Genomic DNA, 12,702 nt, shown 5'->3' with positions numbered 1-12,702 from the left:
GATTCAAAGCAGATTTTGAATAAATGATATTCATCTCTAAGGATACAAAGTACTTAAAGGTAATTAAATTTCCAGTCTCTGTTAGGTGTAGCTTTATTTTTCATACCTTAGGAGCTCTTCATAGCTGATGAGGTTTTGCAGACAAGTCCTATCATCCCCAATGATCCCCTGAAGATACCATTTCACATCTACAAACATTAGCAACTGCTCTTCCTCTTCATATTCAGCTGAGAAATGCATGACACTTAACAGTGTAGCTCTGTAGTCAGCTAGATCAGCTGTAGTCAAAGAGGCAGTTCACCCCCTTCTTCTCAACATGCTTACCATTTTTGGTCACTTTGTCAATATCAGTCACACAATCCATATAAAAGTCACACATTTAAGGTGACAAAGTGCAGAAAATTTGTTCTTAAAGTTCTGAGTAAAGTGCTGTTAAAGACAAGAGGGATGAGTCACAGGTGAGAGACAAGCCATAGAGCACTTCTGGAGTTAGGTGACTCTTTTCTCAGGGTTGTTTATGTCACAGACTTTCAGGGAAGCACCTTCACCTCCATTATCCAGCCCAAAATCTAGTTTGGAGAAGCGTTATCAGACCATAGGAAAAGAGCAGCAGAACCACAATCCCACTGAAAGCTTAAATACTGTTTTTTTCTTGAAAGGCCATAACACTTAGTAGTCAGAGACAAGAAATCAAATCAGGAATTTAAATTAAAGAGAAAAAATCCCAAAGAGTGCTTCTCTTATGGCAGAAGGCAGCAATCTGCTCAGAGGAAGATATTAAGCTCCCATTTCAAGGCCATTATCTAAGGTGGTCTTCTGGGAGCTGTGGGCCTTGTCATAAATTTGACAATTTAAGTCAAATTATAGAAAAGTATTTATTAATTCGAGTAAGCAAAAACACAAGCAAAGAACAGCGCTGGGCACCCTGGGAGTCGCAGAGTCACGACTCCTCAAGAAGGCGCAACCTGCCACCAGCCGCTCTTTATTTTTATAGTCTCTCAGTTCTGGTTGTTGAGGCTTCCGGGGTGCTTGTTTGACGTCTGCAGTTGTACTTTCCCGTTGCTAGATGTCATCGCAATCTTTCTCTTACTGGGTTGGTTTGCTTTATTTAGGATGGAGAGGCGAAGTGGCGAGACAGAATGTTCGAGTTATCACAAGGACAGTTACTAGACCTAGATGTTTATATTCCCTCCAGGGGGTTCAGGATGTGTATATTTCCCCCCTTCGTCAGGCTAGCAGTACTTTCCTTCACAATGGACAAACAGTCTCACATTCACACTTTATCACAATTACTACAATGAACAAACATAAACATTCCCACATTTTTATCACAGGCCTGAGAAAGGCAACTGAAACATTTGCAACTGAAATCACATATATGTCATGACATATTGCTTAGAGATATTCCTCAGCCCATTCATTTCCATTCTCCTAATCAAATGTTTAAGCATTTAATTACAGGCGCTGTTCCACAGATATGATGTCACTGGTCAAGAAGCTATGGCAGCTTGCATCAGCTGAGGATCTGCTTGTACAAGAGATTCAGAAGCAGTCAGAAACCTGCACTGTAAGGTTTTATCTTCTGGAAGCACAGTGGCAGAAGTATCTTCAGGTTTATTAAGGATTTTCAAACAGGTCCTAAAATGCTGTGATGCTTTGTTAGCATTCCAAACAGAAGGAAGACATAGCTGCCTTGCAAAAGCAGTGATAAATATATATTTCAATGGAAAGAAGTCTGTGTACACATGCTGAAGGTCTGCCAATGCTGTGGGCTTTTCAGAAGGAGAAAGCATTTGAAAAAGTACATTTATAAAAAGCACAGTCTCTAATCAAGATTTTTTAAAATTTATTCTGTCATTTCACATTCTGTTGAGTGCAAAGATACTTACAGGTTAATATTTCTGCCTGTTGATTCCCACACAGGGTTTTACTTCAGAATTTGTTACCACAGAAAACATGACACTTGAAATTCAAATTTATGGCAACAGTTCTGGCTCACTGCAGTCAGTGAGGGATATGTCTTGTGGCAAATCACACTTTCAGCCTTAGCAAGAAGCAAGAGAGGAGATTTTCTGGTAATTTCAGCTAAATTGTAATATAGACTAAAAGAAAGAATGCATCTAAGAAGAGCAAGTAAATCAGCTCTATTTGAGACTTCTCCTTTTCCAATATCACTAAAATAGAAAAGAGGCACCTTTTCCAGGTTAGCTATCTCCAGTAATCTAGAGATAGTTTATATAAATCCTGCAAGGCTATAGAAAATATCACTGCCAGTGCACAGCGCCTAATTTTGGACCAGAAAGGAAATCAACATCTGATTTCAACTGAGGAAGCATAATCTTGCTCAAGTTCTTCAGAAACAGCCACCTAGGTGAGGGAAGTTTATGAGCCAAATGATCCAAAACTATTGGTCCTGGAAAGCTTCAGGAAGCTCAACGGGTCTGACATAGCTCATCAGAAACCAGAAATATTGGTTTCCATTACAAAACCATGCCACTCATTTGCAGGAAAAAACTGAGCAAAAAAACCCTATATTTTTGTTAAATGCAGAAGATTTCACAGGAATGGAAACTTATCACCCTTTCCCTTGCATTTAATAGTCCTTGCACTCTATTCTATTTTTCTTTTAATTTGTAAAAACATTGTACAAAAGAGGAATTGTCATAGGACATGGCAAGACAACGTATAACAAGCCACCTCAGTGGTAAAACACAAACAGGATCCCAACTTAACGTGTATTTAAGACTAACGAGGATGATAAAGCCCTTTTACATCCCATTAGCGAATTTCTCAGCCCTGGCAGCCAGAAGAGCAGTCCATGATGCCAGCTGGAGTTTGTCAGCACAGGATCTTCTCTGTGCAAAACTGAGAAGCACAGTGACTCCACCACTACAACAGAAACTCAGAGGAGCCATGAAAATAGTGTGAAAGGCAAGAGGGTAAAAAAAAGAGATGTCCGAGAACCTCCAGGAAACTTCACTGTTTCTGTTCTGTTTGCACTGAGACTTTCATTGTGCCAGTGAAGCTTTGCTTTCTCCCTACTAAGATGAAGAAATCCACTTGCCTACCACATGGAAAAATTGTGAGAATTAATTTGCACCTGACACTGCTTGTCATCTTGAGCATATCTAGCAGTTACTGATGTAGTTAAGGTAAGCATCTGCCAGACAAGTCTGAGATTATCTCTTCCGTTTCCCTTCTGCCATTTGACAGATACATTTAATCAGGAAATAATATACTGACTCCCCAGACAGCATTGCAATCACTCTCTCCCTGCTTACAGTCTTTTTTCATGGATCTGTTCCACCCAGCAGCACATCATCACAGCTGGGTACATTTATCCTTTCTTAAAATTTCCCTTGACTCCGATGATGTTAGATGCAGAATGACAACAAAAAGTACACTACTCAAAAATCAGGAAGTTAATTGAATTTGGGAACCCTAACAAGGAAAAAGAAGGCTAAGACTGGGCCACAAGAGGCTTGCCTTGGGCCCCACAAAGCATCTCCTAAATACTCTTCATATGCATATAATAGCTTGCCCTTGCTGCTGCTTGCAGCTGCTAGTAGTAGGGCCCATAGTCTTGTAAAGAGCCCTCAGTCCAGAGGTAGGCTGGAACTCCTGGGAAATCAGCTGTAATGTGACATACAGAAGAGACAGTACTTGACAGTGCCACTGGTGAAGCTTGTCAAGTCACAAGGGAAAATCTTAATGGGACAGATTCTCCAGCAATAATCTGGAGCAATGGCAAAATGGCTCACTGAAACTTTTCCTTTGAAAGAAATCCAGTGAAAGAAACACCCATACTGAATCTGTCCTATGTGCTTAATCTCATCATTCAGGGTCCATCCCTAAATCGGACTTTTTTCATTTTCAGTTAAAGCTGAAGGGAGACAGGGATCAGTGATTACTTTGTCCATTCTAACATAGCATTTTTCTTTCTGAATGCTGTCAACGACACAGTGCAGAATTCTGCTGCTGCAGAGTTGTTCAGCACTAGTGCACAATATGAAAGTATGGCTGCATCTGTGCAAGCTTCTGCGCTGATGGCAGTTACTGCAGTGCCTCTGCTGCAATGCCACTGCATTAGACTGGAGACTGTCCACTGGTGAGAGAAATAAAGCAGGATGAGAGCAGGGACAGAACTGCTGCAAAAGTGCTGTGGAGTAGCAGCCTGGCCGTATCCCTGTGGCAAGTCCCTGCACATAGGCATCCACTGTAAGAAAGGACGTAAGAAATACCACAGGAAAAATACAAAACTAAATCACTATTACACATTCTAGTGTCAGAGGTGTACTGACAACTGAGACACTGCCATGCATCCAAGACAAGCACTGGAATCCATTTAAAGTGCATTACTGAAGTTTCACGTTTGCCACACAGAGGCTTCAGAAGCTCAGTTCTCTGCGTGTTTGTGTTCAGCCAGAAAGTTGGTCACAACCTCAGCACCTTTGCTGTTCAGAGCAAGGTCAGGAGCTGGCAAAGAGGAGCTGAGAAGCTGGCAAATGCCACCACAGAGCTGAGGACAGTCAGAACACTGTGTGCTTTTTTGACACTACCTCTCTGTCCCCAGCAGGACACCAGTACGGGCAGCAGAGAAGAAACTGGCATAAAAAAGGTTGCTGTATCAGCTAGAATATATGCCAATCTCTCTCTTTTTTTTTTTTTCCCCCCAGTAAGCAGCGGGAACAGAGAATCTACTCCCATATGGTATTTCCACTTCTGATGCCAACAGTGCTGTGATCTAGGACCCGTAACAGACCTGCAGGCAAGAACATGCTCACACACTTTTCACACTTGTGCAAAGGGACCTGGACTCAGACCCACAATCCTTATGAGCTCTCCTCACAGCAGCAGTGGGAGCTTGGCCCTACACTGTACTGTCACAGAGAAAGCAGACCTCTGTGCTTTATTTCTGAGTGCCAAAAAGTATGATAGCACTGCTTTTTCAAGGCAAGTGTATCACTCAAACTGAGTGGTGATAAAGAAACTCTGAGGTAAGGGCAAAAATAAAACAAGAATACAGTGAGTTTTTTGGATTCTGAAATTTATTGCCTGGAGGTGAGCAGTGCCAGCTTTCTCATGGAATGTTATCAGCAGGCAGTTCCTGGCCCATCATGTTCTGTTACCATAAATAAACAGTGTTTTTGTATTTTAGGAGAATGTGAACTACAAAATTACACATTCATTCAATCTATCATACTTCTTTCACATCTCCATAGCAAGTTTTATGAAACTATATGGGGAAGATCACAGAATCACAGAATTGTTTGAGCTGGAAAAGACCTTTAAAGGTCATCTAGTCTACCTCCCTGGCAATGAACAGAGACACCTACAGCTAGATCAGGTGAACAGAGCCCTGTCCAGCCTGACCTTGAATATCTCCAGGGATGGGGCATCCACCACATCTCTGGGCAACCTGTTCCAGTGCCTCACCAGCCCTACTGTAAAACACTTCTTCCTTATGTCCAATCTAAATCTCCCCTCTTTTAGTTTAAAACCATTTCCCCTTGTCCTATGACAACAGACCCTGCTTAAGAGTCTATCTTCTTTCTTATAGTCCCCCCATAATACTGAGAGCCTTCTGTCAGGTCTCCAATGCTCCTTATAAAATTCCTGTGCAGGCAAAATCTAGAACTGTTGCTTTACATTTTCTTGCTGCACTTTCAGGCAGAGGAGCTGTGGATATTAAACCTATTATAAAGGCATAAGACATTATACAGAGTGAAAAAGAGGCTAAGAGAAGCAGACCACGTATCCATCCAGTAAGCTGCATTATCTGGAGCTCAGGTACATCATGTTTATGGATCACGATCTGCATCCTCTCAGCTGCATACATAGCACATCTGCCCTGTCTACATAGCTTCTGACTGCAGAAGAAGCAATGATCTCTTCCTTCTCCCTGCTTCAGTTGGCATTTGCTTACCTTACCACATCCCAGACCTCCATGGTACAGGTGACAGGTGAATTAAACCAAGTCACCAGACTGCTTGAGCTCATCTACTCCATTTCAGTACAAAAATGTGAATAAGTTTCCTATAGTAGTAGTTTACAAGCTGAGAGGCAGAATTCACATTCTCTCCTCATGAGGAACATCTTTGCAGTAAACTTCAGCTTTGCAAAGTTGAGTACCTCACATGCAAGTATAAAATGTGCAAGGGCACGTTTTATATGCCTCTAAGATCTCCACAGAACATGCAGCCCAAACACCCAATCTGGGAGCACCTCTCCTATGAAGAAGGGCTGAGGGAGCAGGGCTTGTTCAGCCTGGAGAAGAAAAAGCTCCAGGGAGACCTCACTGCAGCCTTCCAGTACTTAAAGGGGACTTATAAACAGGAGGGAAACCAACTTTTTACATAGTCTGATAGTAAGAGGACAAGGGGTAATGGTTTTAAACTAAAAGAGGGGAGATTTAGGTTAGACATTAGGAGGAAATTTTTTACTCAGAGGGCGATGAGGCAATGGCACAGCTGCCCAGAGAAGCTGTGGGTGCCCCATTCCTGGAGGCGTTCAAGGCCAGGTTGGATGGGGCTCTGGGCAGCCTGAGCTGGTGGGTAGCAATCAGCTCACGGCAGGGGGTTAGAACTGGATGGTCTTTAAGGTCCCTTTCAACCCAAGCTGTCCATGATTCTATGAAGTAAGTACTACTGCAGCTTACAAAGGAGCACCTCTGAATTCCAGGCAGTTGAACAGACATTCCTGCACTGAGCAAGAGAGCTGAGTCTGCTGCCCATATTTGGAAATTCTAAGAGATACCAAAGAACAGAGAAAAATGCCATAAAATCCCCCTGGAAACAGCTTACAGTATAGCAGTGATTTCAGTAACTGGATCATCACCGCCACCAAGATTCATCATAAGACAACACAGCTCAATACAGCAAACTGTGCTTTACATGCATACTGCAAATACTTACAGTCAGTTTTTCTGTTTTTTACAGCCCAAAGTATTGTGGCATACCTACCTTAAGTTTCACAGAAAAGAAGGGGAGAAATGTTTCTCTGAAAAAGCAATTTCAGTTGCTGCTTTTTGTCTGATTATAGTCCCTGTAATTTTAACATGATATGAGAATAAACTACTCCATGAACAAGTTCAGCTTTATAAAGCCATTAGATTATACTGACTTTTCCTAAAAATATTACAAAGTCTTCATGCACTTGTAGTACAGGCTCATTTACAGTCCCAGAATTTTAAAAACAGATTAGGAAGATGCAAACGGAGAACTGCTTACATTTCTCACTTAATACAAAAGGGTGAAGATTTAAAGCTTAGACTTTTCTGAACTGCTTTCTGAGAGAACGGATCCATTGTTAACTCTTTCCTGCTCTCAGTGTGGCAGTCCACTATCCAGAACGAAAATACTTGCTCACTGCGTACTGAAGTCTCCATAAAAAATAAAGAGAAGAATATCAATGCTGAAATTTTGTCCTCCCCCAGTTACACGATAGACATGTCTCATCACAAATATAGGCAATACCTTTTAAATGGTGCACTATGAAAATAAAATCATTGGTATATGAAGGGAGTAATGTTCACAGTTCAGAGTGCAGAATTACATGCATGGGAATATATTTCTTAGAGCTAAGCACACCTGACCCTTTCAGGGGGTTCATGTAGGTGAAGTGGCATCCTAATTCTCTTCTAGAAAGACAACTGCATATATCTATCAAATACAGGCAGAGAGCCATAGTTTAAACCTGCATCATCCTGTTTAGAGAGACAAACCACAGCTATGTTTCACAAGTGATGGAAGTCACCCCAGTGTCCACAGTAGCTGGCTGCCTGCACATCCACAGCCATCTCACTGAAACCTGTTTTCTCCTGACTGGATCTATTTTGCAGTACATAGCTGTCATAAGGCATGCTGTACAGTCCTTGCCACATGCTCAGGGGCTTTCCAACTACTGTAAAGTAATTGGAGGTCTCTGCCTGCCATCTGCAAAAGGAGAGAGGATGTGGAAAGAGCAAAGCCAGAGAGAGAAATAAAAGAGGTATTGTTTTCAGCTGGTACAACAAATAGTTTTGCTTCTGCTCTTCTGCTTCACCAGATGTCATCCTAAGAGATGCTCCACATTGTCCCTGCCACTGAAAATCCCATCTTCTTTCTTCTTTTTTCTTAAAAAACATTTACACTGTTGTCATGTGCTGATCTGTTTTGTGCCAGTTTTTATTGCAGAGACACCATATTTCAACAAAAGGTACCAGCATACTTTGTAGAGTGGAGTAGATTTAAAGGTAATGTAAAAAAAAAAAAAAAAAAAGTGTTTAAATGTTTAAATTTCTCTTCCATTTGAAATAACCATTCCAAACTCCAATTGAAATGCAAAGTGTTTTTAAGGACAATTGCCTTACACTGCAGGTGAAAATAATACTTTTTCTTCCCTTCCTCCTTGCTATGTTTTACATTATAACAAGTCTTAACATTTATCTTGGATTTTAAGATATAAATATCTTGTAGTCTGCATGGAATTTTTAAACATGTACGATCCCTTATGGGAATCTGCTAATTAAATTTATTAGAACATTTATATTCAATACATGATCTACCATATATTATTATGTGGTGGTAAAAAGCAAACAACAAAAAATACAGAGCAGGTAAGATTTTCAAATGTCTAAATTCAAACATCAGAATGAACAATAAAAATACAGCATTAGCCTCTTCATGTACTTTAGTTAGTTAGCCTGATTATCCGAGCTATCCACATGCTCAGAGTTACTGTCCTCTGTACAGAAAATTAATGCAGTAACATCTTCATTATAACCATACAGTTTTATCTTTTGAGGATAGAGGGGATAAGCTGAGATCTGTATTCTTTCACATCCTTCAGACCTGTACTTGGCTGTAAAAGAAGAAACACAGCAACAGAAAGAATGGTAAATACTTCATTGCCTTAGTCTGCATTATGATGCTTAGCAGTGTAATGCAGTCCGAGGAAAGAAATCATTCCTGAAAAATTCTGATCTCATATACCATCATTTCTTGCTTTAAAATACTGTATTTGAATTAGTTTCCAAAAGCAACATACAAGTAGAAATCATATGCAGAAGTGGTTGGTTTGAAGTATGTCAATATACTGTGCTAGACCTGAGCCGTCTTAATGCAACTTCAAATCCAGAGAAGATCCCAGATTAGCCAGGACAAAAAGGTTGGTGACAGGCAGAAATTCCTGGCATTTGTTACAGTACCACCTGTAGCTTATGGGGACACTGAGAACACAAATTTTTCACTGTTCCCTGTTTATGATGATATCTTTTATGTAGCTTTAAAAAATATTAAAAATTAACTTATGCTCACAGAAGGCGTGCAAACAAGGGAGTCTTATATTAGAACCAATACAGCTCCCCTACTGACTTTTACTCATATGTAGGTCTCAATTATGCCACAGGCTTTATAGTTTTTTTCCAGAGAGGTATCATATTGACTGAGCATGGCCTATGCCAAGTAATTTAATCCACTTGTGCTCAGGTTTCATTCCTCCCTACACTACATCAGTAGCAGGGTGGATTAGTCAGTGAGGATCACAGTTTCCACAATAAATTTTTTTTGCAAAGTACAAATGTTCTTAATGAGCAGGCAGCATAACTTGTTTCTTAGCAAACATACCATAGCTCCCAGAGCTGACCTTTGTCCATAGGACAGGTAGGAAAACTCCCACTGATCTTACTGATACAATATCAAGCAAAACAGCTTCAGTCTGGAGGAGGCTCAGAGGTGACCTCAACGCTCTCTGTAACTACCTGAAGGGAGATTGTAGTAAGCTGGGGTTCGGCCTCTTCTCTCTTGTAACTAGTGACAGGACGAGGGGGAATGACCTCAAGTTGCACCAGGGGAGATTCAGGCTGGACATTAGGAAGTACTACTTTTCTGAAAGAGCGGTCAGGAGCTGGAATGGGCTGCCCAGGGAGGTGGTTGAGTCACCGTCCCTGGAGGTGTTCAAGAAACATTTACATATAGCGTTGAGAGACATGGTTTAGTGGGGTTATTGGTGGTAGGTGGATGGTTGGACTGCATGATCTTGTAGGTCTTTTCCAACCTTGCTAATTCTATGATTCTATGTCAAGATTCTCCTCAAAAGCCACTAATCATTCAAATACTTCTTGAATTCTTAAGACTCCTGTGTTAACAAGATAACTGGAGTTGATAGCACTGTACTACTCATATTTCAGAAACACCAGCTCAAAATGGAATGGCAATGTTAGACACATTCATAAAAATAAATTTTATGGAAACTTTGACCTTGTAATGGTTTTGCACTTCATTAGTATTTAACAGCTGTTGTTTGAATCTATATAGAACAATCAATATTAAACAACCATAATGCCTATGGTTAAAACCATTAGTCCCTTTGTTTTAAGCACTATTTTAACTAATTAATACGGATAAATAAAAGCCTTGCCTACTCTAGGGATTCTTTTCCAAAAACACCTCCTTTATAGCTAGAAGTACTCTGGCTCCAGCAGGACTTCAAATGCTGGCAGTATATTGCCAACACTTCTAACCCTGCTCAGGTGTTCACTAGGCAAAGCTACATGACGTACCTACACCAGCACTGCCAATACAACTAGCAGCAGTGGAACCCAACCAGGTTAACATTTCTCAATTGCTAGTTATGATACAGCAAGGGCATCTGAGACTTAAAGATGGCTGCTGGAATTCAGAAAGCATAAATACAAAGTAGCATACCAGCATGCTGAATTACACCCACCTTTGTATCCATAGAAGGTGTGGAAAAAGGAAAGAGTGAAAACATACCTGTATTTTAACTAATAAGATCTTAAATACATGAATGGAAGCATTTTGATCCTGTATACTAAATGCAAATGTGGAAGTTCAGAAATTATTTACACAAACTCCAGTGCTAGCAAGCACCGTAACAACATGCCACCTGATTCCTAGATGATCCATCCTTTATTCTTAGCTATACAAGATAAAGATACGACAGCATCCAAAAAAGAAAATCTGGTCCTTGTCTTTAAGAATAAGTTACTATATGTATCTTAAGCTTCTACACTGCCAATAGCAATTTACTGCTAAATTTGCAATGCAACTGTCCACCATGATATCACATCCGAAACACGAAAAATATATGAATACAGGTGAGGTTTTAAATTGTACAGGATTTTGGAAGTCCCTAGGCAAAAGTAAATGTGTAAGTATTTTCCTCTGTCACAGTTTGGTAATGGCAATGAAAAACAGGATTCTAGCGGTGGAAAAGTACCTAGAACTGAGGGTAAGGTGTACGGAGACTGAGAAATTGCACTGGCTTTTGCAAGATCTCATTTTTCATACTCCATTTATGCAGAATATGTCACTCACTCTGAAGCTGCATAGTCTGGTGGACAGTAAATAAGCCACATTTTGAATATTCATGAATCTGTGAATAACATTTTCTGTGTCCCAGTTTTTTAGCTTCTGCATGAAATGATAATTCCCAGAATAAACCATTTTTACATTTTCTCCTTAAAGTGTGCATAGGCTGTGATGGCATCTACAAATTAGTTGTGTCTTCTGGTTATGATCTGAAGAACTCATATTCTAGTCACTCTATGCCAATGTAAGCATCAACAAATGGTTTACAAGAGCTTTGAATAGGTGAGATTCTTTAAATATAAATTTTTCAAAAGGCAAAAGAATTCCTCACACATCTTGGGACATGCAATCACAGGATCACAGAGCGGCTGAGGTTGGAACAGACCTCTGGAGGTCATCTGATCAAAGATCCCCTGCTCAACCAGAGCAGGTTGCCCAGGACAGTGTCCAGATGGCAAATCTGCCAAATCAGGCATATCAAAAAAACGTGTGGATACATTTACTAGCAGTGCTCTCTCAAGACATAGTATTCAGTTCTTATTCTTCAAGCTTTAGGGTTCTCCATTGCTGATCCCCTGAATCTTCCCTGTTAGGGCTTCCCTGTTAGGGCCCCCCACAAGGGAGAGCAAACTATGTCTCTAACAGTGAGAGTCTGGAGAAGGCTGCCTTCCAGCACTACGGAAATGTTCAGTAAGACAACTAGTGCTGCCAGTACCAATACACTTCTGAAGGTGGAGATCATGTAGGAGTGCCATGGTTGTGGCTGGGACATGCTTAATTTTATTCACAAAGGCTCATATGATGCTGTGTTTTGGATTTAGGATAAAAATAATAACACACCGAAATTTTAGTTGTTGCTGAGCAATGTTTACAGTCCGGGACATTTCAGCTTCTTTTGCTGTCCTGCCAGTGAGGGGCTCAGGGAGCACAAGGAGTCAGAAGGGAACACAGCCAGGGCAGTGGACCCAAACTAACAAAAGGGATATTTCATAGCAAGTGGGGTCATGCTCAGCTATAAAAGTTGGGGAGAGAAGGAAGGAGGAGCAGACATTCAGTGTGACAGCGTCTGTCTTAACAATAAACTGTTATGTGTGATGGGGATTGCTTTCCTGGCAGTGGATGAATATCTGCATGCTGATGAGAAGCACTGAATGAATTCTGAATGAATTTCTTGCTTTGCTTTGCTTTGCTTTGCTTTGCTTTGCTTTGCTTTGCTTGCACAGGCAGCTTTTGCTTTACCTGTTAATCTGTCTTTATCTTAACCCATAAGTGAGTTCTCTCACTTTCATCTTTCCGATTCTTTCCCCCATCACACTTGGGGAGAGTGAGTGAGTGACTGTGAGGGACTCAGCTGCTTTTCAGGGTTAAACCATAATGGGGGCAACAGGAA

General features: G+C 40.8%; 1 protein-coding gene across 1 annotated transcript in view; it reads right to left on the bottom strand.

Annotated features, from left to right (window-relative positions):
• SH3GL2 (SH3 domain containing GRB2 like 2, endophilin A1) overlaps positions 1–12,702 on the bottom strand; it is a 90,014-nt gene that overhangs the window by 21,678 nt on the left and 55,634 nt on the right. The gene's annotated exons all lie outside the window — the stretch shown is intronic.

The sequence above is a fragment of the Numida meleagris genome, chromosome Z (genome assembly GCF_002078875.1).
Source record: "Numida meleagris isolate 19003 breed g44 Domestic line chromosome Z, NumMel1.0, whole genome shotgun sequence".
Lineage (NCBI taxonomy): Eukaryota > Metazoa > Chordata > Aves > Galliformes > Numididae > Numida > Numida meleagris.
Note: the sequence above shows the minus strand (reverse complement) of the source record. Positions and strands in the feature narration are given on the sequence as shown.